This window comes from Natator depressus, chromosome 5 (assembly GCF_965152275.1).
Source record: "Natator depressus isolate rNatDep1 chromosome 5, rNatDep2.hap1, whole genome shotgun sequence".
Lineage (NCBI taxonomy): Eukaryota > Metazoa > Chordata > Testudines > Cheloniidae > Natator > Natator depressus.
In genome coordinates this window covers 104,530,599-104,557,706 of record NC_134238.1, presented here as the reverse complement: position 1 = coordinate 104,557,706, position 27,108 = coordinate 104,530,599, and the positions used below count along the sequence as shown (strand labels likewise).

General features: G+C 40.0%; 1 protein-coding gene across 44 annotated transcripts in view; it reads left to right on the top strand.

The window, feature by feature from the left end:
- The window catches only part of PTPRD (protein tyrosine phosphatase receptor type D), a 1,647,138-nt gene that overhangs the window by 365,548 nt on the left and 1,254,482 nt on the right, over nucleotides 1-27,108 (top strand). For 43 of the 44 annotated variants that reach the window (XM_074953350.1, XM_074953349.1, XM_074953347.1 and 40 more), the window contains one exon: nucleotides 13,239-13,311. The exons of the other annotated variant lie outside the window; for it this stretch is intronic. The gene's annotated coding sequence lies outside the window, so the exon portion shown is untranslated. The remainder of the gene's footprint in view (nucleotides 1-13,238; nucleotides 13,312-27,108) is intronic. 44 annotated transcript variants of the gene reach the window in all.

The window sequence follows — 27,108 nt, the reverse complement described above, 5'->3', positions numbered from 1 at the left end:
CCACCATTCATTTAATAAGTTGTAATTATTAAAAGTGATTATTGCTCTTAGTGTGAAGTGGTGATAGATGAACATATTTAAAGCAAGCTGAACACCCAGAATCAATATATTGGACCAAGTTTGCCATACTCCAGTTTTATTGGCTTTACTTTCTTTGGATGAAAGGGAATTTAGAGTTGTTCAATGGACTATCATTTGAAGTAATGGGATGGAACAGGCCATATCTACACTATAGAGTTTACAGCGGCAGAGCTGTGTTGATGTGGCTGCTCCACTGTAAGATCTCTCATGTAGCCACTCTATGCCAATGGGAGAGAGCTTTCCCATCAACATAATTAAACTGCTCCAAACGAGTGGCGGTAGCTATGTCGGCAGGAGAGCGTCAGTGTAACTTGTGTTGTTTTTTCACACACCTGAGTGACATAAGTTATACCGACAAAAGTGCTAGTGTAGATATAAGAGAGGTAAAATGTATACTGAACATCAGGAAAACATCCTGAGAGATGGGAAGTGGTGGGAGCCCTTTTACTGGGTGCATTTAAAACTAGATTTATAAAACACCAGAACTTACAGTGTACAGAAACACCCTTCACTAATAATAGAATGGATTGATTGACCACATGGGATTCTTCAATATCTAATATCTATGATTTGTATTAATTGTTTTAAAAAAACAAAAAATGTTTCTGCTTCAATATTGAAAAATGTGTCTCACATTCTTAATGTCAGGTTTCAGAGTAACAGCCGTGTTAGTCTGTATTCACAAAAAGAAAAGGAGTACTTGTGGCACCTTAGAGACTAACCAATTTATTTGAGCATAAGCTTTCGTGAGCTACAGCTCACTTCATCGGATGCATCCGATTCTTAATGTGTTAACCTATGTGATTTCATCCAACCCTGCATAACTGGTAGTGTGCAGTTAAACAGGTCTAGCCACAAGGAATCAACTGGTGCCAATATATGTACATAAAAGAACATGATGACTGGTTTATTGCAACATCCTAATGTAGCCCTGAAATAGAAGTAGGACAGCTGAAAGCAGAGGGAAACTGGTATGTAAGTCTGTTTGAATACTGCCATTAAACTTCCAATGGTGACAGCATGCAGCTTATAGGGCATGCTGATTGTTTACTTGCTCCTATTCATTCTGCTTCAGGTGTGACTGTGTAAAGTACAGTGGCTACTCAAATGCTGCTGATTGCAGAATGATTGACTCAGCCCATTGTCATGTATAACACAGTGTTCCACCAGAGGCACGGGGATTGCAAGATCATATAAAATAAACACTCCAAACAGACTGATACACTTCTCTTGCAGTTTATACAGCTTTACAATTCTACAGCTGTAACATGAGTGAATTGAATTTCTGCCAACTCAGACACCAGTGCAGGACAGTGGGTTCCTCCTCCTCAAATAAGAGGCAGCAGCACAGGAAGTCAGCACTCTTGAAATGTTTGGCATGTTTCAGGATTCTTGCTGTTATCTTTCCAGTTTACTTTTCTGTCTTCATAAGGTCTCTAGCAGTTTTGTGGGTTGTTGGGGGTTTTTTTTGTAACAGTAAGAAAACAAGTACTCCTTTTCTTTTTGCGAATACAGACTAACATGGCTGCTACTCTGAAATAAGAAAACAATCAATAGGAAAACTTATAAAAATGCCATATCTGCAATTCTCCATTCTCACCTGCTATTTCCATGTCATTTGGAGGGCACTGCACCCTTACAAAGACACTCACCTGTGAGCTATGACCTTCCGGGCTCAGATGGATTCAGAAGACACTTAATCCCAGTATGTGGGCATAAACTGAATTTAGAGTGATAGCGCTACTATACAAATAAGCAGAACTCTTATAGGAAGTTCTGGGCCAAACTCTGAAAGACATGGCATCCTACCATAGCCCTTGAAGATTCCTATCCCAATACTTACTTACCTGTGGGAAGAAGGGAGGGACACTTGTTTTGTTATAGACCATATTCAAATTCATGGAAAGAGAATATAGATTATTGTTCTTTCTTTCGCCTTTACTACCCAAAGCACAGCACCTGGCAGGGAAACTAAAACATGATTTTTTTTTAATGGCTAACAAACTCATTTTCTTTTTAAGCTCTTACTGGGGAAACCTTAGTGGAGGGAATATGTGGAGTTGGGGGAATTCATCACATGATTAGACTGAAATATTTAAAAAATCAAGATGCTGGTTTATGAAGATGCTTCTTCACTGTTTTTCTGCTTGAACAATAAATGTTTTCAGCAGGCACTTGGAAGGGTGGGATTGCAATACGATCTTTGGTGATATGAAGCCCTTCATTGAAAAGGGATTTTTTTTTTTTGTGGGGGATAGGAGTAGAAAGGATGCAGTATCTGAGCATGCCCCTTGCCACTGCAGTATCCTGCCTCCGTTTCCCTTCAGGTTCCTGGAAATAATCAGCTCACATCAAAAATCTCTACAAACTTTTTCACAAGTTCTCCCTCTCTTGGGGTCTAATGTGTTACACAAAGACCTGCTCAAATGGCCTCTTTTGGTCTTAAAAGGCCATTAGGCCATTACAAGGTGAAAATGGGGAAAATTCTATCAAGGATTTTCATATCTTGAAAAGGTAAATTCCCTAAAATGGAATATGTATTCTGTGTGAGTCTCTTGTGAAAGGAGAGGAGACAATTGGCCATGAGGCCTGTTGACAACAGCAGGAGACCTGGTTTCCATTTCCAGGCGTAATCTCTTGTATCAGAGTCCATCAAGATTTGCCTCATAATGTTCTTCTGGATGGATCTCATCTTATTTCTACTGTGAGGCAACGCTATCACCTTTATCATGAAGAATTCCTCCAGCTGCCTAAGAAGTGACCCTGATAGTCTTTGAAGGAAATCCCAGTCAGTTATCCTTAATCAGACGATTTTAGCTGCTATATAGAAAGTCATATGTGATTATGTGGGACAAAATAGAGTGACAATATCCATGGGGTTCTGATGATGTAATGGTAGTTGAGCTGTTTGCATAGCAAAAAATGGAGAGGAATATACTGCCATTCAAAAGCTATGTTTATATAATCCAAAATTTTGAAGAAGTGCTTACCAGGCTGTATTTGATGCAACTCCCTGATAAAGTACTTCCATAAGATGTACAAAGTAGGTGAAGCATTAATGGGTGTTCAGTATTGTTCTCAGATCTATTAAAACAGAGCAAAAACTGTAACATTTTACCTGTGAATGCTGCTTCTGAATCTCAATACATCAGGCCAGGCTGAATTTTAGCTCATTATCTTTAGTTTGAAGTTATATAATTAGTAGGTTCTTGGGCTTATTCAGGTCCAATAGCTCTTTGTTGTTCAGCTATACCAAAAGGAGGACTGTAGACACTTGATATGGTTTTAATCAGCCTTCAACTTTATTATTGGATGTCTGGGACTACCTGCAAATAAAAGGTTACACAGAAGGTATCCTCATGTTTATTCAATAACTACCTGTGGGGCTTCCACCAGCCCCCTTTTTTTTCTCATCCAAATCCCCCAGGCAATCCATTGCTTGGACCTTACCATCAATCCACTCTTGTAGGAGGGTTAAGGTAGGCTATAAGAAAGGGGGCTCCTTGGCATACCATTAATAGGAGCCCCGAATCCTCCTGCCATGTTCCATTCCTTTAGCCAGCACCTCCTTTTTAAGTCTTTTACCAGGCCATTTATCTGGTCACTGTATCCCTTCCCTACGGAGTGCCTGCACTGGACATACGCCCCACACTTGCATAATGAGTTGCGACCTCTAGCCTAACCCACTTCGCGTGTCATGTCGTCAAAGCTATCCCTGAACCCACTGTGGGGAAGATGAGGAAAAGCCCCAGTCTACTTAGGCCAATCTAGTGATGAGAGAGAAATTCTTTCCCAGCCCTCCTAAAAGGGGTGGTTAACACAATGCCCACAGCAGGTCCTGACCAAAACTGATATTTTGCCACCTAAAGGAGAGAGAGGGTGGGTGCTGCCTCACCTGCTCCATGGAAAAGGGCTTCTCCTGCCAGGGCTTGCTCCTTTTCAACCTTTCCATCCTTCTGCCCAGGGGATGAGTCTGTGTCACCACGTTGACCCATTCACCCTTTTTGCAGCAGCTTCTGACCTCCCCCACCCCCCGCTTCCCCCCCCCCAGCTTAAAGGTGCGGTGTGGTCATTAGTCTTAAATCAGGAGTACATCAGGCTCAATCCCATGACCAGTCATTTGGGGCCATCCTCTGTGGGCAGAGTGAGTACTCCTTCTCCCAACATTACCCATCTGTTGTCTGGTAAGGCTTATCTTCATTACTTTTGGGTCTGTATAGGAAGCTTCTAAAATCATTTATGCTCTTTACATATATTTATGTGCATATAATATAAAAAGTGGGGGTCTGTTCTTATACTGTTCAGTCCAAACAATAAACTTCATCTGTTCTCATTGTAAAAAGTCTTCCCTTTACCTCATTAATCATTTCTGGTCCATTGAGTGTAAATTTTTTCTTCTGCATAACATGAGGGAAGTAATATTGAGGACAAAATATTGCATCTCATCTTTTACCTAACTCAGCCATTCATTTGTAAGGTCTTCTCCAATGCGCAAATAAGCACCATTATCTTGGGTTTCTCTTTATTGACACTGTAGTCTGATCTTTTTGTACCTGCAAAATGTGAACACTTCAAAGACTATTAGATAGAGATGGGCCAGATAAGATGAGTTTGAGAAATGAAGGCTTTGGGGGGGTATAAAGACTACACAGATTCAGAAGCCTTCATTTTGATTCAGAGAATGGACATAATTGTGTGTCCTAGGGTGGACTCAAGCCTGCTGTATGGGTGGAAAAACCTGGTAGAGTCTCCATAGGAATGATGAGGAACTACTGGTAATGCATTTAGACATTTGTTTTTATATGTATCTGCTGTATGCTTTTATCTTTAAATAAACATACACTGCTTTGGAAGAGGAGTTTGATTCCTGGTAAATCACTGTCATTATCCTTGGAGAGAAAACAAAGAGCAGGAACTGAACATTAGACAGACGTGCTATGGATAATCACAGTGAAGTGCCAAGGGGCTGCAAGCCTAAACACCTGGTCAAGAGTGAGTGAGATATGAGTCTCTGCCAAAAGAGAGATGATGGCAAGATGCCTGAGATCAGGGATGGCATTTCTTGGGCAGAGAAGAGACAGAGGAGAGTTACAGTGCAGTTACCCTGAAACTGACAGATACCATAGCTGGCATCTCTCAGACGTCCATTTGGGGACAATGGCTTTAAACTCTTGCAGTCAATCTGCATGAGCACTGCCTGGTAGAGGCAGCCCTGGTGATGTGATAACAACAATGCAACAGACTAGGCCTTCCATGAGTTTTTTGTAATGCAGATATTTGTCCAATATATATGGAATTAAGTTTGCTAACTCATTTTCTATAAGCCACCAAACAGCCATTAGAATGACTACTGTTACAGCCTAGTAACTAGTAAAACATTTATGGATTAATACCTCTGATGGTGTACATTAGCATAACTTCACTGACTCCTTTGGAGGTTTACTAATTTACACCAGCTGGGGATCTGGCCCAATAAAAGTGCAGGCGTTCAGACCATAATTTTATAGTTTGATTGTGTTGTATGTCCACTGGGGCCTCAGCCAACTGGGGGGCCATGAAAAAATCTGCTGAACCCTGGCTGCCGGGCGGGTCAGGGAAGCCCCCATGCCCTGACCTGGCTCCCTGGCAGCAGCGCCAGCTGGGTGGGTGGGATGGGCGAAGCCCCCCAAAGCAGCCCCCAATCCGACCATCCCCGGAAAAAGCTGTGGGATGGGGGAAGCCCCCCCTCGCGGCAGCCTCCTACCCTGTCCCCAGTAGAAGCTATAGGGCAACAGGGGAAGCCCCTGTGCCCGACCCCACTCTCCAGAAGAAGTGCTGGGCAGGCAGGTCGGGAGAAGCCCCAGCACCCGGACCCCCGCTACAGTCCTGGGCCTGGAGGAGCTCTCACTCCCTGCTGTGCCTAAGGGCTGTGGCATGGGGATAGAGCTTCTCCGGTCTTGGGGCTGCGGGGGGAGGGGGGACAGAAAGGAGCTAAAGGGGTTACAGGACTGCAGTGGGGGGCAGAATGGGGGTGGCGCTGCAGGCAGAATGGATGGGAAGAGGCACCCCACTTGCTCTGGCCCAGGGCCCCAGGAAATCTTAATCTGCCTCTGTATATGTCCCCTGCTGTCTTCCGATAAGCTTGTGATTGTTTTGGTTGATAGAATTTCTAGATGAATTGTTTAGTGGTTTGGAGGAGTTGTTTTAAAACCTCCTCTGTAATGTGTACCCAAAATTATAATAGGTACATACTGAAGATGTTAAAGATGTATTTCAAATAGACTTGTGTAAAAGGGGTCACCATTGCCTCCTGAGCACCCCCTTGTGGCTGTGTGTGGCTCTGTTGTGGCCTGCATTAGTGTCACCCACCTAATGAGGTACCAGTGAAGTCACTTAAACAGCCCAGTCAAGGAGAAGCCAAACACTTTACAGTAGTATATCTCCCCTTAATAAAGCCTTCTTAAAGGAGCATTTGAATGAGGGTTTAAAGGCTCTCACCTCAGAGTCCAGATACTTTTGTTTTGTGACTTTTAAATTGTACCTAGATTCCAGCGGCAGCTCCTTCTGCTATAAGGCCTCTCAGGTTTCTCCATTGCCTGGAGAGCTCTTCATTCTTGCCCCTGTTCTCTCCCAGTCCTCTCTGCCTAGAGAGCTTTTGCCTAGTTCAGGCACGCTGGGAGCTCCCTTCCTCTGGAACTTCCTTTCCTCAAGAGCTTTTCCTGCTAGCTCTCCTAAGCCTTTTATTAGCCCCACGGGGCTCCCCGCTCCACCAGGTGATTCATCCCTTTGAGTGAAGCTTGTTACAGGTACCCTGGGCATCTGCCTCACTTAAAGGGCCAGCCAAGTGATAGCATGCAATTGCGGTTCTTCCCTACATGATATTCAAATAAGATAGTCCACACAAGGTTTTGTTCTGATCTAATATAATACACAATAAGGTCCCAAAGAAAACAGTGATCAAATAACTGATTTGATAACCTGCTTTATTACTTGTGTTCAAGTGCAGTGCAGCTAAGGAACGTGCAATAGTGCCAATGCAGTGAGAGTGAGAAAATAACCTAATCTTTTATATCGATCTCTGACAGTTCATAAGGAACAAGTGCACTGATTTATAGCCCTGATTAAGGAAAGTATCCCTATTCAGGACAGCATATAGGCATGTGCTTAGACCCATTGAAATAATTGGGACATGAGTCCACGCTTAAATTTCAGCACATGCTTAAATGTTTTCCTGGACTGGGGCCTTGGTCAGTATTTTGGTTTCCTATTTGTAATCAATATATAAGGATACCATACATGCCTGATTGTAAAAATATTTAAAATAATAGATAATTAATCAAAAATTTGACCACAGCTGTTGGAGAGCTAGTCATTTTTTTTCCAGGAACGTAGTTTAATATTGCAGCTTTAAATGGCAGTGCAAATAGTATTATTTATCCCTGGGTAATACCAGTGGAATAAACACTAGTCACACTATATAAAATGTTCTGCCATGCAGGTTCTCTGCAGATTTAAATGGTAAGAGAATATTTCTGCAGTCATATGCAAAATCTTGCACTACTGGTGTGATCAGAAGTTACTGGTACCTCATTAGCTATAACAGCGTAGGCAGGTAGTGATGTTCAGATAGTGCTGTATCTTATGCTAAAGAAGCCCTGGATGTTTTTCACCACACACATTTGTGAGAGACAATTGGTGTAACTAAGCATGCATCTTATGTCTGAGTTGTCATAGAAATCAATTGCTGAAAAACGTAGTGAATAGGCAATGACCAGAATGTATCAAACTTGGAAGACAGAAGGGCAATAGGTAATACTAATCAATCACTATGGGGGGAAAACCTAATTAATTACAGTAGTAATTATGAACTGATAAAGACAGAATGTACATTTCAAGTGGCACTTCAGGAGTAGTTTGCAGTGCCTTGTACAATTTCGTGAGCAAGAGATAGTCTCATCCTGTATTACAACTTGACATCCAAATGGTTAGATCACATTTCAGAGTGACTATGTTATCTCTTGGGTAATGGTTAAATGCTGATAAAAGATTGTGAAGTTCAGTGGAAAGATGGGACTCCTATTTGCTGGTGCTATCAGTCTGAAGAATCAATGAATTAAGCAAGATAGGCAGCACTCAGGCTATGCTCCTATTGTCAATAGGCTACCATTTGGGTGTCTCAGGTGTCAGGGTGGATGTGATCCAGATGGGCAGTGGGGAGACCAGTTGACAGCATGCATACATTAATGACAGCTTCAATAAATCCTTGCTCTTGTTATGGAACTTAATAAATGAGCTTCTGTGTCTGAAATGTCTAATGCTGCTTATGTATGGAATATATGCAGTGTGAAAAGGGGAGTGGAGTGAGTTTAATGGCTGTCAGTTTTGTATGGCTTTTTGTTATACTTATTTCAGACCTAGAAGGCACTGGGAATTCAGAATGGCAAGGTTGTCAGGGGTAAAAATATGCAGCCTATCTGTTAGAAAACAGCACAGAAATAAGAATTATATATATTTTTCATGCAATACCTTAGTAACAGTCACCCAAATAATGATTCAGGATTCTCAGATGCCAAATAGGGGGAAGGGATCGTTACATATTACTTTTATTTTTTACAAAATCCTTAGTTATTAATTAGCTTATTTGAATGCCATATGCCTACCTATATAATACAACCAAACAAAAATGCAAGCTAAATGAAACTAGGGTGGTGTATGTGGTTGTTGTGGTTTTTTTTATATATTCTTTGGGGTTTGTTTGTTTGTTTATATGACTAGATAAAACTTTGCTGACACAAATCATTATTTACTTTTGTCCATAACTGAAAACATTACCCATGCTCCTCATGGACTCATAAACTTTAAGGCTGAAACGGACCGTAATGATCATCTAGTCAGTCCTTTTGCATATGGCAGGCCACAGAACCTCACCCACTCACTCCTCTAGTAGACCCCTTAGCCTCTGGCTGAGTTACTGAAGTTCTCAAATCATGTTTAAAGACTTCAAGTTACAGAGAATGCATCATTAACTCTAGTTTAAACCTGCAGGTAACCTATGCCCCATGATGCAGAGGAAAGCAAAAACACTCCATGGTCTGCCAATCTGACCTGGGGAAAATTCCTTCCAAACCCCAAGTATGGTGGTCAGCTGGACCCTGAGCAAGACCCACCAGCCAGCCACTTGGGAACAAATTCTCTATATTAACTCAGCGCCCTCCCCATCTAGTGCCCCATATCTGGCCATTGGGGATTTTTGATACTAGCAGGTGCAGATGGGCCACATGCCTTTGCAGGCAATCTCATCATGCTCTCCATGAATTTGTCAAGCTCAGACTTGAAGCCATTTAGGATTTTGGCCTCAGTGCTCCCCTTGGAAGGCTGTTCTAGAACTTCAGTCCTCAGATGGTTAGAAACCATCTAATTTCAAACCTAAACTTCTTGATGTCCAGTGTATATCCATTTGTGCTTGTATCAACATTGGCCCTTAACTTAAATAACTCCTCTCCTCCCTGATATTTATCCCTCTAATATATTTATAGACAGCAATCATATCTCCCTTCAGCCTTCATCTGGTTAGGATAAACAAGCCAAGCTCCTTTAGTCTCCTCTCGTAAGGTAGGTTTTCCATTCCTCTGATTATCCCAGTAGCCCTTCTCTGCACCTGCTCCATGAATTCATCTTTCTTAAGCATAGGAGACCAGAACTGCACACACTATTCCAGATGAGGTCTCATCGGTGCCGTGTATAAGGGCAATAACACTTCCCTGTCTCTACTGGGAAATACCTCACCTGATGCATCCGAGCATTGAATTAGCCTTTTTTACAGCCTCATCACATAGTCATCTTGTGATAAAGCAGTACAGCCAGGTCTTTCTCCTCCTGTGTTGCTTTCAACTGATATGTTCCCAGCTTATAGCAAAAAATCTCTTTGTTAGTCCCTAGTGCATGACATACTGTCTCACTGTTAACTTGTGCTTCCCCTGTCTGTTGTACCCACCTGTTAGAGAAACCAGGGGAGTAAGGGTAATATCAACTTCTGCTGGTGAGAGAGAGAAGCTTTTGGCTTGAGGAATAGCTCTGTGTCTCTCAAAAGCTTGTCTCTCTCATAGCAGAAGTTGGCCCAATAGACGATATTACCTCACAACCTGGTCTCTATGCTATCCTGGGACCGACCTGGCTACATTGTGTCCACCTGTGTTGTCTGTCATTTTAGATTTAGATTCTAAGCTCTGTGGGGAAGGAGCTATGTTTCTGTCATATGTGTAGGCAGTGTCTTGCAGAATGGGGCTCAGTCTCTGAATGGGAGCTCTAGGCACTACCCTAGTACGTATAATAAACAAGCTACTAACAGAACAGATAGTCTTGATTCTTGTTGATTCAGGCTTGCTCAGACTAAAACAAACCAAAACCTTGGAATGAGGTACCTCAAGCCCAGATTTGGATCCCACTTTCACCCTCTAGCAATCTTTCTAGTTGTGTATACTCTTACATTGTTCCAGTATTTACACAGTGGTGGAATACAGTGACTTCCCTGGGTGCCTCATTTACACCTCATTTCTGTGTACCATAACTATTAATTTAAACCCATCAATGTAGTCTTGAAATAGGGTTTTTACTATGGTAACTTGAATAGCCTCCTAAATGTCTCCGTGGGATGGTTGTGAAAAAATGAATGGCAACATCCTCATTTCAAGCATAGTCAAGTTAAGTCGTATTCAGCTTCTGAATTGTGCTCTCACTTCATGTGCATCTGCCATTAATATCACTGGAAAATGTACACATCACTGAGGATGGAAAGGGGAAACAAAGCTGGGTAATATTGTGCAGATCTCACGAGACCTTTGCCCTTAGTCTCAGTTTATTTTTTAGACTCTGTTTATTTTACAACATCACTTGCCGAGATAGCTTGCAAAACATACAGTGGTGCTGGCATAAGGGGGTTGCTTCTCTGAGACAATTACATAAATATAAGCCTGCTTTGATGCTACATATAAAGTTCTTCATTCCGCTAGTGATGTAGGCCATTGTGGGATCCTTACAGAGATTTCTTTCCTGTGCAGCGATTTGTGTTTTTAGGTATGAGGGCATGATTTGGCCCGGAGTATTAAATAATGTTAGGAGTAGAGGTAAGCTCTATGGGCCAAATTCTGGTTCAGTGACAAAGGTGCAATTCCCATTGACTTCACTGCAACTGTCTCTGTGGAATCAAGAATTTGTCCTCATAAATTTAGACAGTAGCTCATTTAATAACAGTTTGTTTGAAAAGTACAATGCCAAAAAAGAAAAACAAAAAGGTAACCGTTGAGAATGTCTACCAACTATAAATATCACAGAGGGTGGTTCTGTGTTGTGCTATAACGTGGTAAAAACAGAACTGTAAGTATCCAGAGTAGGGTGACCAGACATCTCAATTTTATAGGGACAGTCCCGATATTGGGGGCTTTTTCTTATATAGGTGCCAATTAACCCCCACCCCATCCCGATTTTTCACACATGCTATCTGGTCACCCTGATCCAGAGTACAGAGGCTTCTAAGTCCAAAGCCGAAAGTTCACTTTCCAGGGATTGTCATTTCACATTAGTATCATTCTCTGAAATTTTCACCTTGTCCTCAAAAATGTCAGATATTGATGATAATAATTATCATCTTATTGAGCATGATACTTCAACCTCACCTGCCAGTTGCTTGCAGCTTGTTGGCATTTTTCAGCAAGCAGGTTTAAACTTTTGGTAGGCACTGGGAAGGGGTAAAAAACCCTAAATGCCATGGAAAATGCAAGTTAATAAGATTTGTAACATATCTTTTTCATGTAGGGAAATAATTATACTTTAATTTAAAGAAAAGATATACCTTAAAAGAAATTGGTAAATGCTAGAGGATTTACATCGTGGAAGATATTGAATTCAACAAACTATTGTAGATTATTGTTTATTTCTTAAAGCAGACATTTGGGGGTCATGAATTGCAAAGAAATGGAAAATGAAGGTTAAATTTTCCAACTCTGTAAAATAGTAAACAGAAAAATAGCTCTTTTTCAGCAGTTACCCATTTTAGGAGAAAAGAGAACTTGTGATAGATCATCATTTTCAAGGATACACATAAATAATTAAAATAATTTAGCATTGGCTGACAGCTGACATACGGAATGAATGCTTGTCAGAAGGGTCATCAGAGCAATTTATGCCACAAAAACAGATGTAGGAGGTTGTAAATGGAAGGAACTGGGAGATTAAGAAGTTAGATTATAAAGCAATATTTTTGAGTGATAAAAAACTATTATTTTTTCCAAGCTACAAATAATATGCAATCAGTGCTGTGGGAAATGGACTAGAAGATCATTAAATTCATCTTTAAATAAATTATAAAGATATGCACAAAGAAAAGTAAAGGTGCTTTTTAATTGCACCTCCTTTGTATTTGTATTTTCAGTTGTATACTGGAGAACCAGATTCTTCATTGACAGCGTATCCCAAGTTCTAATCGACTTCAATGAGTTTGGCATGTGCAGAGAATGTAGTATTAGACCCATATATAGTTTGAGCATACTGCTAAAGCACTGTTTTTTTCTGTCAATGTGGAAAAGATTAAGTAACTGAGATAAAATACATCCCTGTAGGGTGGTGATTGACATTGGGTATGGGTAAGTGGGGTTGACGGATGTTAGCTTTATTAGTAGCAAGGCTACAATCCAGTTTTCACAAACCATTAAGATAATTCACCAGGCTGATTAACATCATGTCTGTGTAAGAACTGTGAGCATTGGTAATAACTCATGGGTATTTAACAAGCTAATGATTTACCTCTGGTTCTGATATCAGTGGGTTTTTTTTTGTTTTGTTTTGTTTTCATTTTAAAAACAACAACAATTCATTGAAACAACATTTGTTTTTAGTAGAATAGCATGTCGGGAAGAAGATTATAAATGGGTATTGTAGTTAATTACACAATTCATGTAGCATGAATGTTTTCATCAGAGAATGTCTTATGAATCATATCATTTAGTATATCTGACCTTTATTTGATACTTTATGTACTATACTCTTGTATGAATTCCACTTTATTATGCTGTTATGCAGCGGTGTTAATTTGTAGATGCTGTCTACCTACTATTTGTCTTTTTCATGGAATCAAGATTTGCTGTTGTGAATGTAAAAATTTTATATATATATGTATCTTACAGGGAAAACTTGAGGTGTCTTACACTTTTAATCCTCCAGTCAGTGATTGTCTTGGGAGCATATTGTGGTAAACTGGTAAGTTTGTATTGATTTGCTTATTACCTTATTCAAATGAAATGTCATTTTGTGATATGGCTTTTAAAATAGGTGTTTTTTAACTGCATATTTGACACTTGTGCGACTGTTGCTGGTCTGTGTCTAGTTTTGATGCCCACAATTCAGAAAGGATGTTTAAAAATGGGAGATGGTTCAGAGAGGAGTATTGAGAATGATTAAAGGACTAGAAAACCTGCCTTATGGTGATAGACTTAAAGAGCTCAATCTATATAGATTAACAAAGAGAAGATTAAGGAGGAGCATGGAGAATAAATATCTGCATAGGGAACAAACACTGGGCTCTTCAATCTAGCAGAGGAAGGTATAACATGATGCAGTGGCTGGAAGTTGCAGCTAGACAAATTCAAACTGGAAATAAAGCCTACATTTTTGACAATGAGGGTAATTAAAACAATTTACCAAGGGTCCTGGTGGATTCTTAATTGCTGACAATTTTTAAATCAAGATGGCATGTTTTTCTAAAAGATCTGCTCTAGGAATTATTTTTGGGAAAGTTCTTATGGCCTGTGTTATGCAGGAGGTCAGACTAGATGAGCACAATGGTCCCTTCTGGCTTTGGAATCTATTAAATAATCCTCTGCAGTGTTGTGGACTCAGCATTATCCGTTCCAGAAGTTTCAGGGATGTGCTTGCATTGCTCAGCAGAAGAGCTGGTTGCAATGTATTATTATTATTAATTTCCAAATTTTAACAAAACACTTTGCCAAAAATGTCCAGTATTTCCTTCCCCCAGCCTCTTTATTTTACCAGCTCTGCTCAACAGCTATCTCACTGGTTACAGGAGAAGTCTGAGGGGTAGCTGCATCCTGTTCAATCAATGCTTGGCTGACCGATGGTTTCTACACAGCTGAGATGAGTAAGGGAGTTAAGTTAGGAGGAAGTACTGAGGTTCCACAGGGGATCTGGCAAATCCCTTCCTCCCAATAATAAAGTCATTGTCTAAGGATCTTTTTTCAGAAAAGAAATACTTTGTTTTAATAAAAATATTTTTGCTGAATTTGACCTTCAGCTGGGAGAACAAGAGTGGTATTCACATATTCCTCAACTCTCAGAACAATTTTGAGAAATGCTACTGTCCAATGGATAGATCACAGCCCAGTGGGTGGGTGCATCCGGAGCCTTGGTTTCTATTCCTTTCTCTGCTATTGATTCACTGTATAACCTCAGGCAAGTAATTTAAGTGTTCTGTGCTTCCTCTTCATTCATCCTAGTGAGAAGATACATATTGACTGTTCTGTTTGCAATAAAGTGGAAGTCATAGTAGCACTGGAGTCCAGGAACTCATGAATGCTAACCATGACAAGTTATATCATTGTTACTAAATCTTTTAACTTTTCTGGGCCTCAGTTATTACATCTGTAAAATCAGGGTGATGATATAATATACTCTCATTTATCCAAACTTCCTTGTTTGAAACAAGATTATGTCCTGCCCAACCCTCTGAAGATTTCCTTTGAGCTCATTCAGTGTTCCCCATGACATTCATGCAGTTGAAGTTGTATGGTACTCTGCTACTTTAAATGTGTGTTGCAAAGATTAATGAGCTAATTCTAGCAAAGCCCCTGCAAAATAGAGGTCCCATTCATGCAGAACACTCCATTCAAACAGCACTAAAAGAAGTAAGTGAGAGTTTGATGCATTAAGGGCTTGTGGAGTCACGCTCACAAAATACTATGCAACTGCTTGTTGTTACTTTCATTACAGTATTTACTTGAGTATACTTGATCAATAAAAATGTACGTTGGTGGTATAGCTAGGACCACTGGCCACTCTTGTATGATATCCTACTTTCAGCTCTGGGCAGTTCTTCAAGTAATGAAAGGAAAGCTTTTAAGCAGATATAGTCTTTCATTTATAAAAGCACCACACGTTTCAGAGCCCGCTCGTGGTGGCAACATGCAGCGTTCTGGGCCCTCATTGCTGTGTGAAGAGGGACCCTTTGAACTATCCTGCCACCTACCATACCTTTGAATAACAATATCAGCTACTCCACACAGTCAGTGTCTGATATTTTAGAGGAAGATGAAAACAGTCCTGTCAGTTGTGCAAACTGTGCCTGGAGGAACAATTTCTTCCTGATCCTTGCAGGTGAATAACAGCTTAATTTGTGCCCTATATCGTGTGATTTGATCACTCTTAGAATTATTTTAGCTAGCATATTTGCAAATTTTATTAAAAGTAATAAAATTACCCAGTCCATTTTGTGCTTTCTTAGTGTAAATGTACACCCAGTGGTTCCATTCAGTAATATGTTTTGTCCAAGACAAATAAGAATGATCCTAGAACCAAATGCATACCCTTAAGCAGAATTATCTACATCTCCAGTTTTTCAAACAAACTTCTATATTGCAGTATTTAGCCAGTGATTTTAAAGAAAATTAAGTAAATAAATATGAGATAAATATGCAAACTTATATTTTATATAAAAAAGAAATCTTAGCCCTGTGTTTGTTTGTTTTTTGCTCTGAGTAATAGTTTCCTCTGCATGTTGAAGATCTTATTACTCAAGTTTAGGCTATGGGATTATGAGAAAATGCCTCTAATCATGTGTCCTAAACATTCAAAAATAAAATTATTTGGAGCAATCATTGGAGATTAAAAGCCTGGGAGGCGGGGAGAAACAAATTAACATGGATAAATTATGTGCTTAGATTCTTTTTTTTTTAACCTAAACCTACCTAGGTATTGCCTATTATATGCTGTACGCTATATGCCATGCTAAATCATTCTAAACTTTCACAGTTTCTTTTGGAGATGGTTTCAGTGCTGTATCAAGTGTCATGTATTTCACCAAGTTTCAGAGTAACAGCCATGTTAGTCTGTATTCGCAAAAAGAAAAGGAGTACTTGTGGCACCTTAGAGACTAACCAATTTATTTGAGCATGAGCTTTCGTGAGCTACAGCTCACTTGCTGTAGCTCATGAAAGCTCATGCTCAAATAAATTGGTTAGTCTCTAAGTATTTCACCAAATTTTAGCTTGACAAATTAAATGCTAAAGAGGATGATTCTAGGAGTGAAACAATTTCTCCAATTTATGAAAACTTTATAAATCAGCTAATTTTACCTAACTGAAAATCTATTAAAAATATAACCAGGTTACAGCTTCTGCTCTACAATCTCAAAATCAGAAGGACAATAGATGACTCTGAATTAAAGTAAAAAAGTAATGCATCTTTGTTAGCCTGGAAGTGCTATTTCAGTCATTGAGATGTATTGGAGTTCCAACGTCTCTGTTCTTTAAAGGAGTAACAAAAAGGCCATGTCTTCATGAGCACTTACTGTGCAGCAAACTCCAGCATGCTGTGCGTTGTGTCTGTGTGGACGTTCCTTCTGTGCACTAAAAGTTGCCTTTGGCACATTGAGTACTATGTCAGAGTGCACTAGGAAACTTTTAGTGTGCATCAGCAGGGTCTACACAGCCACTTAGTGCATAGCATCCTGGAGTGCTGTAGATTTACACCCTCTCTTTGCCACACAGTAAGTGCTCATGTAGACATGCTCTCAGAGTAAATGTTGTTGCCATTTAAGTCAATGGCAAAACTCCCATTAACTTCAGTGGGGCCAAGATTTCATCCTTAGACTTTTATGAATGGAGAAATTTCTGCCTAGCTCTCAATGGCACTTTCTTAAGTTACACCAATAGAAGGAACTTTGCAGGAAACTGGGTCAATGTTGTTATTGAAAGACAACTGCTGTATTTGTAGCTGATGAAAAAAGGCAGAATTAATGGAGTGGGAAGGGAAAGAAGCCAGAATATTATACTTATTTTGATCATAGAAAGGAAAAAAAACCCAGAACAATAACGATAGCTTCACTATCAAACTTTTTAATATACTGTGGTCATATTCTGAATATGAGTGGAAAATAAAAACATTAAAATTGTTAACACTAATTATCAGCTAGATGTCTTTCGGATTTAGGAAAAAGGATTTGGAGGCTGTAACTTCTGTATCATTAGTTTGAATCCAGGGCAGGTTGTTTGAGATTGAAAATTATTTAAGTCTGACAGTTATTTGGTGGTCTATATGAAATCTGCTGGTAGATTGACTCCAAATGCGACAGACCAATGACCATGTGATGAAACCAGCACAACTTATTATACTAGATTGCATCTTCTTTCAGTCTCATCAGACAGATCAAAAATCAAATTGGCCATGGACAAACTGCACCTCATACCTAGTTATGTTCCCTTTGGTTCAAAGATGGTGGAGCAGCTTGTGGAAGTCTGAACTGATATTTCTTTTTTGGTTAGACAGAGAACTTCAGTCTCTAGGGTTTGTCAGTTTAGAACCTTTTGCCAGTACTAAATTCACTTTTTAAAACAACCTATTGTCTAATCAAGGTAAAAATTTAAGAAGGAGAAACAACTCATATTAAATCTATACTGTCCGAAAAATATCCTTAGAAGAATGTTAGAATGGCTTAACTCAGGCAGTCACCTCTCTTGAAGCAGCAGTGATTAGGAAATCAGTCTTAATGGAAATACAGAAGAGCTTGCGATAGCACAGAAGTATTGCTAATGAATATGTTTTCACTTCCAAAACTGGAGGGGTTTTAAGTAATTTAGCTCTTTTGGAGATCTGACATCATGTGGATAAACACCCAAAACAAGCAAGGAAATCTTGTTAGACCAAACTCAGGCATTTTTGAAACACAATAATCAAAAATGTCTGTTATCCCTATCTTAATAATTAAAAATTGCAAGTGCTCTTGGCTACCACACAAGAAAGTAAAGTTACATTAGAATTTTACACAAACATTGTCACAAGTTACCAGTTATGTGACATACGAACAATGTGAACATTTAGTTTGTGACGAGGTAGTGTGTAAAATCTGCCACACACTAAGTGTCCCTGCACATCCTGCTGTCATGCATTTATGGTAAGGATAAAGTGAAAACTGCCAAAAGCCAAGCAGAATTGGACTTTGCAAAGGGAATTAAAACCAATAGTAAAAGGTTATATAGATGTGTAAATAAAAAGAAAACAAGGAAAGAAGAAGTGGAAAAAATTCATAGGCAGGAGTTGTAGACCAAGCTGGATGAGCAAGCATCTCAGAGGGGTGATTAAGAAAAAGCAGAAAGCATACAGGGAGTGGAAGATGGGAGAGATCAGCAAGGAAAGCTACCTTATTGAGGTCAGAACATGTAAGGATAAAGTGAGAAAGGCCAAAAGTCAAGTAGAGTTGGACCTTGCAAAAGGAATTAAACCAATAGTAAAAGGTTATGTAGCCATATAACTAAGAAGAAAACAAAGAAAGAAGAAGTGGGACCACTAAACACTGAGGATGGAGTGGAGGTTAAGGATAATCTAGGCATGGCCCAATATCTAAACAAATACTTTGCCTCAGTCTTTAATAAGGCTAAAGAGGATCTTAGGGATAATGGTAGCATGACAAATGGGAATGAGGATATGGAGGTAGGCATTACCATATCTGAGGTAGAAGCGAAACTCAAACAGCTTAATGGGACTAAATCGGGGGGCCCAGATAATCTTCATCCAAGAATATTAAAGGAATTGGCACCTGGAATTGCAAGCCCATTAGCAAGAATTTTTAATGAATCTGTAAACTCAGGAGTTGTACCGTATGATTGGAGAATTGCTAACATAGTTCCTATTTTTAAGAAAGGGAAAAAACATGATCCGGGTAACTACAGGCCTGTTAGTTTGACACCTGTAGTATGCAAGGTCTTGGAAAAAATTTTGAAGGAGAAAGTAGTTAAGGACATTGAAGTCAATGGTAAATGGGACAAAATACAACATGGTTTTACAAAAGGCAGATCGTGCCAAACTAACCTGATCTCCTTCTTTGAGAAAGTAACCGATTTTTTAGACAAAGGAAACACAGTGGATCTAATTTACCTAGATTTCAGTAAGGTGTTTGATACCATGCCACATGGGGAATTATTAGTTAAATTGGAAAAGTTGGGAATCAATATGAACATTGAAAGGTGGATAAGGAATTGGTTAAAGGGGAGACTACAACAGGTCCTACTGAAAGGTGAACTGTCAGGCTGGAGGGAGGTTACCAGTGGAGTTCCTCAGGGGTCAGTTTTGGGACCAATCTTATTTAATTTTTTTATTACTGACCTCGGCACAAAAAGTGGGTGTGTGCTAATAAAGTTCGTGGATGATACAAAGCTGGGAGGTATTTCCAATTTAGAGAAGGACCAGGATATCATACAGGAGGATCTGGATGACCTTGTAAACTGGAGTAATAGTAATAGGATGAAATTTAATAGTGAGAAGTGTAAGGTTATGCATTTAGGGATTAATAACAAGAATTTTAGTTATAAACTGGGGATGCATCAATTAGAAGTAACGGAGGAGGAGAAGGACCTTGGAGTATTGGTTGATCATAGGATGACTATGAGCCGCCAATGTGATATGGCTGTGAAAAAAGCTAATGAAGTCTTGGGATGCATCAGGAGAGGTATTTCCAGTAGAGATAAGGAAGTTTTAGTACGGTTATACAAGGCACTGGTGAGACCAGATTGGAAGAGGCTCTGGAGGTTTTTCGCCTTCCTCTGTAGCATGGGGCAGGGGTCACTTGCTGGAGGATTCTCTGCTCCTTGAAGTCTTTAAACCACGATTTGAGGACTTCAATAGCTCAGACATAGGTGAGGTTTTTCGCAGGAGTGGGTGGGTGAGATTCTGAGGCCTGCGTTGTGCAGGAGGTCAGACTAGATTATCATAATGGTCCCTTCTGACCTTAGTATCTATGAATCTAAGTATCTATGACTGCTAAACATTGAGGATGGGGTGGAGATTAAAGATCATGTAGGCATGGCCCAACACCTAAACAAATACTTTGCCTCCATTTTAATGAGGCTAATGAAGGGCTTGGGGAAGTGCAAGGTGGTAAATGAGGTAGAAATTACCACATCTGAGGTGGAATTTAAACTCAAACTGCTTAATGGGACTAAATCAGGGTGCCCGGATAATCTCCATCCAAGAATATTAAAGGAACTACCACATGAAATTGCAAGCCCAATAGGAAGGCTGTTTAATGAATCTGTAAACTCGGGGGTCATACTCTGTGAATGGAGAATTGCGAATATATTACCTATTTTTAAGGCAGGAAAAAGTGGTCTGGGAAACTACAGGCCTGCTAGTTTGACCTCAATTGTATGCAAGGTCTTGGAACAAATTTTGAAAGAGAAAGTAGTTAAGGACATAGAGGTTAACAGTAATTAGGATAAAATACAACATGGTTTTACAAAAGGTAAGATTGTGACGGACAACCTGATCTCCTTCTTTGAGAAGATAACTGATGTTTTAGACAAAGGAAATGCAGTAGATCTATTCTAACTTGATTTCAGCAAGGCATTTGTTACAATTCCACATGGGAAATTATTAAGTAAATTGGAGAAGATGGAGATGGATATGAGAACTGAAAGGTGGATAAGGAACTGGTTCAAGGGGAGACTACAACCAGTCCTACTGAAAGGTGAGCTGTCAGGCTGGAGGGAGTTTACTATTGCAAGGATTGGTCTTGGGACCAAACTTATTTAATATTTTTATTACTTACCTTGGCATAAAATGCGAGACTGTGTCATCTGCAAACTTTATTTGCACAAAGTTGGGAGGTATTGCCAATACTGAGGAGGACCAGAATATCATACAAGAAGAGCTGGATGATCTTGTAAACTGGAGTAATAGAAATGGGATGAAATTTAATAGTGCAAAGTGTAAGGTCATGCATTTAGGGACTAACAGTAAAAAAATTTCATATAAGCTGAGGATGTATCAATTGGAAGTGATAGAGGAGGAAAAAGACCTGGCTGTAGTGATTGATTACAGGCTGAGTAAGAGCTGCCTTTGCGATGCGGCAGTGAAAAACGCGAATACAATCCTAGGATGCATCAGGTGAGGTATTTCCATTAGAGATAGGGAAGTATTATTACCATTATACAAGGCACTGGTGAGACGTCATTTGGAATCCTATGTACAACTCTGGTCTCCCATGTTTAAGAAAGATTAATTCAAACTGTACCAGGTGCAGAGAAGGGCTACTGGGATGTTCTGAGGAATGGAAAATCTACCTTATGAGAGGAGACTCAAAGAGCTTGTCTTGTTTAGCCTATGCAAATGAAGGCTGATAGGATATATGATCGCTCTCTATAATTATACCAGAGGGATAAATACCAGGAAAGGAGAGAAGTTATTTAACACAAAAACAGACCGGTCATCTGGAAGTTTAGGTTTGAAATTAAGTGAAGGTTTTTAACCATTGGAGGAGTGAGATTCTGGAATAACCTTCCAAGGGGTGTAGTGGGGGAAAAAAATCTAACTGGTTTCAAGACTGAGCTTGATAAATTTATGGAGAGAATGGTATGATGAGGTTACCTACAATGGCATGTGGTCCATCTGTAACTGCTAGCAGCAAATATCTCCAACAGTCAGTGACGGGACACTATATGGAGAGGGCTCTGAATTACTACAGAGAATTCATTCCCAGGTGTCTGGCTGGGGAGTCTTGCCCACATGCTCAGGGTCTAACTGATCGCCGTATTGGGGTCGAGAAGGAATTTTCTCCTGGGTCAGATTGGCAGAGGCCCTGGGTGGAGGGTGCCTTCCTCTGCACTAAGGGGAACAGGTTACTTGCAGGTTTAAACTCGTGTAAATGGTGGATTCTCTGAAACTTGAAGTCTTTAAATCATTATTTGAGGACTTCAGTAACTCAGTCAGAAGTTACGGGTCTATTATAGGAGGTTCTGTGGCCTGCAATGAGCAGGGCGTCAGACTAGATGATCATGTTGGTCCCTTCTGACCTTAAAATCTATGAGTCTGTGATTCAGAAATTGACTTTTTTTTTTTTTTTTTTACAGTCTAAAGCAATGAAAATCTTACTCCCCATTCATTGCGTACAGTTACCCTTCATGGTCAAGTACTCTCTGTCAACTTCTCAAAATACATACACAAGTAAATAACGTATATAGGCTTATCAACCTTTAAAAATATTTTACCATAAATGTAAAGGAGTCATAAATGTTTGGCTTTTGAATATGAGGTCTTCAACCTGAAAAGGCTGTGAAATGCCAATCTAGTCCAATCTCCCTTCCTGCCATTTTGGATTTATTCTTTACAGTACATTTTCTACATATTATCCAGCCTAATTTTCAGTCTCTTCAGTGATGATACCCTCTCATGTCTCTTGAGAGAGAGCGTTACAGAGTATAGCAAAACCACCGCTTCATTCAGAGACTGTAGCTACAATGATGAGTGATTTTTTTTGTTCAGCTTCCAAGCCTCCAGAGCCAGGTAAGTCCTTACAGAAAGTATTCTCCTCTACCAGGACTATTATTCTGTAAGACCACTGAAATAGTTTCCTGTTGCTGGCTCAAGTGAATAAGACCAGATAGAAAAAGACTTCTGCTTGTATCGGATTTACCAGTCCAAGCCTCTTGAGGTACATTTTATTATTGCAACCAACATGCTTGGCAATTTGCTTGCTGGCCTATCAGTAATTGGAAACTGCAGCTGAAATTGATTATAGATATTTTTGTGGCCACCTGAAACAAACTGCCTTTTTTTTTTTTTGAGATGTTGCAATGTAATATTCCTTCATGCCTTTTTCATACTGTACTGGTGAGAGAATGATCTCTTCATTTGCTAATGAAACTACAGCTTCTCTGTATTGAGGGCACATTCACTGTAGCTTCCTGAAGCAAGGACAGTCTCACTAAAATATCACTGAGATAAGCATGTGCACTATAGGTTAAATCAGTGGTTCTCAAACTGGGGCCACCACCTGGTCAGGGAAAGCCCCTGTGGGCGGGGCCGGTTGGTTTATCTGCCGCATCCGCAGGTTCGGCCGATCGCAGCTCCCACTGGCCGTGGTTCGCCGCTCAAACCAATGGGGGCTGCAGGAAGGGCGGCTAGCACATCCCTAGGCCTGTGCTGCTTCCTGCAGCCCCTATTGGCCTGGAGCAGCGAACCGCGGCTGGTGGAAGCCGTGATCGGCCGAACCTGTGGACGCGGCAGGTAAACAAATTGGTCCGGCCCGCCAGGGGCTTTCACTGAACAAGCGGCAGCCCTAGTTTGAGAACCACTGGGTTGAATACTTTCTTGTATACCCTTTGCTATCACAAATATAAAAATATCTCTGTGAAATAGATCTTAAGTACAGGTTAGGCTAAATATTTATAGCATTTATGGATGACAATATCCTCTACAGTGCAAGTGTGACTTCTGGTGACCTATTTTCTTGTACACACACCCACACATCCGGGATGAGCAAAGACTTGTGTGAATTTCCCTGAGTGGTATGGATCAGTTGATGTAATGTAGAATATTTAATAATGGTCATTGCAAAGGTTTTTACTGACTTTCTAGAGTCAATATTGTTTTGAGACCATTCCGGTTTATAAATGGAAAGTATTAAATTATTCCCAGAGAACCTCTCTGCAGTTGGATCATGACAAGATACTTTGTGTGTAGAGCTGGTCAAAAAATTTCTGATTGAATGGTTTTCCATCACAAAATGCTTATTTGACAAAGTCAAGACATTTAATGGAAATATATTGATTTCATTTTTAATAAAAAAAATCAACAGAAATTATTTGACTTCTTCATTTTGACAAGGTTGAAGCGCTTTGTTTTGACTTTATCATTTTAACTTTTGTGTTATATATTAATGTATATTATATATGTATGTATATATATATATATAGATACATGTATGTAAAATCTATGAATATTTATATTATTCCTTGTAAAATCCGTTTTTGTTTTTTTTGTAAGTGGTGGGGATGAACTAGTAGATGTTATGTGGGATTGGTAATGGAATACAGATCTTTCCAGATTTAGGCAATTTTATAAAGTCCTTTCTAGTTTATGAGTGACTGAAAGGAGTTTTAATGTTACTGAATGTTGCACAGTTGAACTATGTCCTAGTAAAGAGGGGGTTTTCTAATAAATTGGGCCTGATTAATTGCCCTGTTATCTGAATGTGCATCCTATCTTTTCCAGCATGGAAAAAAGTGAGGATTAGCTGCTTCTGAACTGTTGATCATTTCTTCCCATAAACCATGTAGCATCCTCTGAGGGGTACTGAATCCATTCATGGGGAAAGACAGTGGAGATAGGTTGGGTTGGCAGCCTTGAGGAAAGAGTAGAAAGTCACCCCTCTCACGTCTCACAGGGGATCTGATTGGTGACCCATTATTTAAACTCATACATTTTCATGGCCTCCCTTACATTTTGTATTTTACTTCTATAGTAAATGTATCAATAATAAGCCTATATAATTTATTTGTGGGGGCTTTGTTGTTTGTGTGTGTGTGTGTGTGTGAGAGAGAGAGAGGTGGACAGAGAATACCTGACCTTGGAGAGTAAAGCTGTGCAGGAAGTGTGGGAGTGAGATTTTCTTTGTTTAAGACTGTAACAAAATTTTAACACTCATTATGCCCCTGATTGTGTTTAGTGATCCCTCGCCCCTGTGGGTTGCAACCCATCTGTTGAACAACTCTGGGCTAAGGATTCCTTGTCAAGATCCTGAGAGCCAGAGATGGTTGCATATGGCCCCAGAGTTTGGCAGTTTCTTCTTCAGTTTCTTCTGCATGGATGATCTTGCTCTGGTCAGATCCTGGGAGATCACTGGCTCCCTCGAGGCCAAATATCACTGAGTATTCACGTGGAGGGATTGTTTAAAAAAATTGTATGTTCTGTTTTAAAAAGTACAAAAGTAAATGATGAAAAACTATTAAAACTGCTCTCAACATTAATATATTCGCTGAAGTTGAAGCTCTATTTTACAACTTCAAAGTGCTAAAGTTTGAATGAGATATAGAGAGTTGAAATTTTATAATGCAAATTGCCAAGCATGTTGGTTGCAATAATAAAATTTATAAAATTTTGTATTGTTTGTTTGTAGTGGTCTATTAGAGAGACTGTAATAAATTTGGTGAACTGTTTCTGTTTATAGTTCACTTGACAAATGCCCTGGCAAGTTTATATATTAATTATTCTTTCATTTAGGAACTGGTGACATTATTAGAGTGTGGCAATCAGAGTATCATCATAATTGGGTCATGTGACAATGGTAATCACATCATGTCACTTTCTTCTGACACTGGACAAGGAAACTTTATTCTAATATGGAGAACTATTATATCTACATATCTACAAGTCTCTCTCACACACCCACACACACGCAGCTGTAAAGTTGTCTGCTTAGTACTTCCCCAAAGCCTGGCATTCATTCTGAAGACTTAAAGAGACTACTTACATATCCTTGCACTGGACCCAGACCCTATGTGGAATTCACATTGATTTGAATAACGCACATGCAAAGTTGATGCAGGATCAGGCCCACTGACTCTGAAGATGGAATTTTTTATTTTCATTGGTGGCTTTCATTTTGAAGTTTGGTACATTATTATAAACCCGGTCATTGTGATGTTAAGTCAAGGTACTATAGAAATAGTGTAATTCTTGTTGTGTTCTAAAGCAGTGTGGGATTTCTCAAAGGCATAATAAATCTTAAAGCACCAATCAACCTAATTAGAAGCAAATAATGTAATGCTGGTGCTACTCTATATCAATGAATTATAAGAAATGAAAAACAATGGCAAAAGAACAACTCTGTGTTGTTCAGTGTGTGTTCCTGTAGTTGAAATACTAGTTTTAAAGTACAAAGCTTTGATTTTTGCTTTATCTTTATAATAAATCAGTTTAATGAGTTTCCTCATGGATAAATGAAAATAATTTGTATATCTCATCTTTTGGGTGCATACATTAAGAGCTATCTTCAGCTTTATTTATCCCATACGTCCAAGGTTTCTCCTAATTTAAATGACTTACATTATGCAGCTGAGTCAGTTAAAGTATATAAAACTGATACTCTAGAGCATGGGTGGTGGATATAATAGGCCAGGGAGGCTAAGCCTCCCAAAACCCAGGCTGTGGCCCCACCCATGCTCTTCTCCGAGGCCCCGCCCTCCCTCTGTCTCTCCCCAAAAGCTGACAGGAGGTCAGCTCAGGGTGGCTGCCTGGAACTTGTGGCTCGGGGCAGCCAGCCAGCAGCCTGGAACTCAGGACGGCTGGGGCAGGCCGGCCAATGTTTGGTCTGGCCAGAGGCCTGGGGGCTGGGCTTGCTCGGGCTGCCAGATAGTTTGTTTACATTTCACAGACTCCAGAGCAGTGGTGGGCAACCTGCGGCCTGCACGCGGCCCACCAGGGTAATCCACTGGTGGGCTGCCAGATAGTTTGTTTACATTTGCACGGCTGCCTGCAGCTCCCAGTGGCTGTGGTGACCAGCACGTCCCTGCAGCCTGTGCCGTGAAAATGTAAACAAACTATCGGGCAGCCCACCAGTGGATTACCCTGATGGGCTGTGTGCAGGCCGCAGGTTGCCCACCACTGCTCTGGAGTCTGTGAAATGTAGGTAGATGTATGAGAAGAGCTACAACTTGCCCTAAATAACAAATAATTTGTATTTTTGTCTTTGAAAGTAAGCACCATAAATGTGTTAGAACTGCAGTGTTAGAACTGACTCTGAGCAGCTTTAAACAGCATAATCAGATCATAGAACCCACACAGGCTACCTGTGTCATTGAACCTTAACACCCTGAGCCTGATTCTCCTCTCTCTCTGTGTAAAGCAGAAGCAGTTCTACTGAAATAAATGGGAATCTGGTCCTGTGAATATCCATGTGCAATTAAATAATCCTAGTACTCAGTGTTAAAGATAATATTCTGACTTTAACTGTGGCCACCAAATGGAAGTTCTTACTCAGGCAACACCTCCATT